The sequence below is a fragment of the Cryptomeria japonica genome, chromosome 4, assembly GCF_030272615.1.
Source record: "Cryptomeria japonica chromosome 4, Sugi_1.0, whole genome shotgun sequence".
NCBI classification, from domain to species: Eukaryota; Viridiplantae; Streptophyta; class Pinopsida; order Cupressales; family Cupressaceae; genus Cryptomeria; species Cryptomeria japonica.
In genome coordinates, this window is record NC_081408.1 from 760,358,471 (window position 1) to 760,363,488 (window position 5,018).

The following is a 5,018-nucleotide window of genomic DNA, read 5'->3' on the forward strand; positions in this document are numbered from 1 at the left end:
GTTTTGATTTATTTCTTCGATCTGTCGTTGGCCTGCAAAGGGGTGTTAATGGAAAGACAAAAACAATACATATAGCCTCTTAAAGATCTTAAAAGTTGACCACTCAAAGGATGCCACAAAACATGACAGCCTTATAAGAATGTGACAAAAAAAATACACTTTTTCTAGGATCCTTATTTAGGTCCTTTACAATCAAATGGTGTATATTATCTTCTCCACATTGAAACCACTTGCAAATACATTTTCATTATGCAAGAAAGAGGAATACATCATTTCATACTATCCATTTAGAGAGGTTGGCAATGAGGATCTAACAATGAAACAGTGACTCACTGAGGATCTAACAATGAAACAGTGACTCACTGTTTTGCAGTCTGTTTTACACCTTTGCCTCTTACATCCAACCAAGTCATGGGAGAGACAAGGATGGTAAAGTATAACGCTGACTCTTGCCAACTTGTTTCTTCTTTAACATTTCAAGGTACAGTGCTATGAACAGCAAAGTACCATTTAAACAAACTTGAGAATACCCAAGCCAAGTTGCTCACTTCACACACTTGCCATGGGCTTACAAACACTTGTACATTGCTAGAAAAGGAAAATGGATGTATGGTACAGTATGTACAGATCCAAAAAATTCCCTCAAAGCCATGGATGAAGAGACCTTGAAGAAATTAGTTGGACCATGAATAATCTTCCATTGGAACCACAAAACAATGCCTTTTTCAAGAGCACTTCAAACAAAACTTGTTCCAAACCCCAAGAAAAGATCAGAGATCACTACTAAAACATCAAAGGAGATCACATCACTCAAAAACAAGTTTAGTACGGACTCATGGAGCCATGGTATGGACTGTACTCTCAAAAGTGCAGAAAATTAGTTAAAAACTCACAAAAATGAGAGCAAAATAAGTATTTCTCTTAATTTTCCAAAATGAACAACCCATACAATGATTGGAACATGGTTTATATACATGTGCCAACTTGTTGAAGCCCTTGTATGGACAGGTACAGGCTGGAACTAACCAAAACCACCAAGAACCACTTTTTGACAACTTTTGTTGCTCAAAAATTGCATTTTGACTTCCGGTGACTTGGCACTCAAACCAATGACTCAAAATCATCTAGAAACACTAAATAAACATGCTCCAATGCCTTTCAAGGCTTTCCAACATCAAAAATTCAAAAATGCTCATTTGGACCCAAAATTGACAATTTTTAGCCTGCCGAGCAAAAAAACAAAAATCTTGGAAACTCTTAAACACAAATGAGTTCCAAGCCTTATTAAACCACAAAACAAACCTATTAAACCTACTAGAAGCATAAAATAAACACACATGCTTAATTTGCAATAAAATGTTATACCTGCTAGGATTTGAGCATTCAGGTGCTCAGGTGCTCCTGCACCATTTGTACTGGGTGTTGATATAAATCCATAGGCATTAGCAGCCATCGCGGGCTCAATCGCCTCTGTCTCAGGTCTGGATGATTCCATGTCATCTCCTCCACATTAAATCGTGGCTAAGACAGGTCTTGGCTTTGTTATCTCCACGAAGTCAATTAAGCTTTGAAAATGCTCCTCATTTGTTGCACTTTGTATGGCATCATGAATTAACCCTGCACTCCAACAAAGTGATTTGTTTCAATAAGCTTCTGGGTGCAGTCAAGTCAAACCTAATGACCTTATTACACTCTCAATTCAACTGGCGTAAACAAGAAATTCAAAAATTAAGAACCATTCAAAATGTCTTTAATAATATGGAAATACAGTTCTTTTAGTTTGGGTATAATAATTTGAATACGTAGGAGATATAAATGGAGCTACTATACACACTCCTAAAAGAACAAGGGCTGCAAGCAGCGTAGTTCCTCCCAATGCTTGAAAGAACAGATTTAGTTTGGTGGAAAGATGCCACCGATATAGTTTCCATAACCCCCAAAATGCCCCAAGACAACAATTAGCTCCATAGTATGTCCAACCCTGAAACAAAGTGATGGAGACATTGATATAGAATTAACTTCTGGTTATGATGTATGGCATATTAAAAAAAGATAAATATGCCAAGAAAGCTTACATGTTTTTTGGCTGGCTGTTCTAAGAATACCAAATAAAAGATGAATAAAGATTTGTCAGATTCAGGAAAAATAAAAAGATGATATGAACCAAAAGAATTATGTGAAATATACCGTGGATGAAGAAAAAAAGAGAATTTCATATGATGTTCAAGATAATGCTCACATCATTGCATACAGTTAATTCTTAAAATGGGGCATGGAATAAATGTCCCAAAATCAAAACAGGTGTTCACAATACATAAAACAATTCCAAGTAAGCGAATATGTATCATAGAAATCTGGTATAAGGCTCCACAAACTCATCCAAAAGAGAGTCTGATTCAGGATCTAATAAAATTGACGGCTCCAGAAGTTCATCCAAAAGAGTCTGGTTCAGAATCTAATAAAACTGTCAATTGACAGTTCTGAAATCCATCATACTTATCTTCTTGCTGCTCTTGTTGTGAGTTCGAGCCTAAGTACTAAGAAATCATTTTTTTCAGATCAGAAAATCAAGACCGTTAATACAATCCAAACTGCTACTACAATTGGGTTCAGAATCAATCGATGATGAAATGATTGAATCAGTAAGAAACAAAAACTCATTCTGCTGGGAGATATCTGAATAAGGTGCCAGCAAATTTGTCATTTTCTTCTTTATTTTTCCCTGTAGATATCCATGCTAGTTTATGTCCTCCATCAAACATTGTCCAGCAGCGGCAAGAACCTAGCAATATAATTCTTCCACATTTCTAACCCTGCAATACACAAAGACAAAAAAAACTTAGGTTTTTCTTCCAAAGTCTTCCCACAAAAAATGGGAAAACTTGTGACAGGCATTGTACACAGCAATCGCCCACTTGTGGAATACGTTAGCAAGTGCTCCTGAGTAATTTGGTAAGATTTGAACCACAGGATCTTCTGTGTTATTTATGACTTAAGCAAAACTGTCAAACATTTGCACAAAATAATGTCATTGACATTCATCAAGCCCCCATTATTCATTCAGGCAATCAAATCTAGTGAAATGCTTCCCTTTTGGCATAGCTTTAATCCCACGCTGCAAATGTATAAAAATAAAGAGCCAGTACAAGTCATTAGCAGATAAAAGTTTGAATACATACCTGATCCAAACACTAGTGCCTCGCATTTAGTTCTGGAGCCCGCCGCCCTCCACAGCGAACTACTTTGAAGATTGATGTGCTATTAACTTAAATTAAGTAAAGTGTGCGGACTGCAAATCAGTCTGAAAATAATAACTGACCTTTTAATAGTTAAAATTTCGAACAATTTTTTGGAAAATCGCATAAAACTTACAAATACAGTTAAATACAAACTTGCAGAGACTTACAGGAAGAAGAGGGAGTAGAGAAAAAAGCATATGTGGAATAACGCAAAAAACAACCAGCATCGAGGCCCCTTCCATCCTGAAGTGAAAAGCACCGCTCTACGAGCTTTGGAGTGTGCTAGAGACAAACGTCATAGCTATTTGTGCCAAGTGTTGGCCTGCACATAGCCAGTCCATAAATGGTCGTTGGTAAACCCTTGGCACTAATTTCATCAGTAGTAATGCCCCCATTTTTGAGTGCTTTAGATTTGACGTCTGCCAGCAAATTCTGCATTGATTAAAAAGTTTAGGAAGGAAGGAAGAGTCAGAGATGCACAAATTGCGGTTATCGGCATCCACAACCTGATCAAAGAAAGTGTGATTCTCATAACACAAAAAACATCCATTGAAAATAATCCGGCATAAAAACAAAAGTCCTCATTAACACTCTATTAACTTAGGAATACATGGGACCCTGCCATCAACACAAAATGTCTAAAAGAAAGATTACATCGAATCCTGCCATCCGCACAAAGCTTATAAAACGAAAAATGAAACAAGAAAGCTCAATAAAGCTACTGTAACTTAAACCCGCACAAAGCTCATAAAACAAAAAATGAAACAAGAAAGCTCAATAAAGCTACTGTAACTTAAACATCTTGGAAACCAAACAAACCCTAAATGTGGCACGAGTTAAGCCCTAAATGCGCAAACCAGACCAACAAAGCACTAAATATGAAAAACAAACAAAGGAATTCACGTTTTTTACCCATGGTGCTGAGGGCATCAGAGTCTCCGTACAAAGTGGCAGAAGTTGCAGACTGAAACAATTATCGCTTCAAACCGCATTCTCAGTTTCTCCGCATTCTCAGTTTCTTACTCTGTATCGGAGGCACCGCTGGCCCACTGAAACTGGTGATGTGATAACTATAATAGAAAATGTGGAAACATAGATAAGACGTGTTCTGTTTGCATGCAGGCCACGCATCTTCTCTGCCTTGCAATTTTCAGAAGCGAATACCCCAAGATCTGCCAACCTTCGTTAATCGTGCGTTCTCTCTTATGGGAACCTATGAATAGCTCTGAATGCCTCTATCATCCGCGGGCAATGCCAATCAGAGATCGCCACAAAATTTTCTTAAAACATTTTGCTTAAATAATATGCAAGTTGAACAACCTGACATTAGGCAAGAGGAAAATATTTCACAAAATTTTCTTAAAACATTTTGCTTAAATAATATGCAAGTTGAACAACCTGACATTAGGCAAGAGGAAAATATTTGTAAATACTAGTTTTTGATTCGCCCATTGCAATTGGATTAATTACTAGTTAACAAAAGAGGCCTCTGCTATAGTCCCTACAGGCAGGAACTAACTAGGAAAAATACAATGTTTTCTCACCTCGTGCAAAGATAGGCCGCTCTTTTGCACAGAAAATCCATGATCTTAGGTACCAACTATCAACGATTTCCTAACCTAAAATTTAAAATAATCGTTGGGTAATCTAATTCTTACATAATCTCAAATCCTGTTTGAGAGCTTGTCATTTTAAAATAAAATAAAAGTAGTCTAGTGACATGATTTTCAAAGCCTTGTCCCTGTATCAAATACCATGAGCTCGAACACTCCTTCAAAC

At 37.0% G+C, this 5,018-nt stretch overlaps 1 long non-coding RNA gene across 5 annotated transcripts; it reads right to left on the minus strand.

Moving 5' to 3' along the window:
- Positions 1 to 898: 898 nt before the first annotated feature.
- LOC131875536 (uncharacterized) lies at positions 899 to 4,508 on the minus strand. 5 transcript variants are annotated; one of them, XR_009372385.1, is made up of 5 exons: positions 4,152 to 4,508; positions 3,407 to 3,671; positions 3,180 to 3,314; positions 1,366 to 2,813; positions 899 to 1,223 (listed from the first exon to the last, which is right to left on the minus strand). It is a non-coding gene; the product is annotated as an uncharacterized LOC131875536 (long non-coding RNA). The 5 variants fall into 5 exon arrangements; XR_009372384.1 differs by having other exon boundaries at positions 899 to 1,617; positions 1,835 to 2,813; positions 4,152 to 4,505; XR_009372386.1 differs by having other exon boundaries at positions 899 to 2,813; positions 3,180 to 3,289; positions 4,152 to 4,496.
- Positions 4,509 to 5,018: the final 510 nt, after the last annotated feature.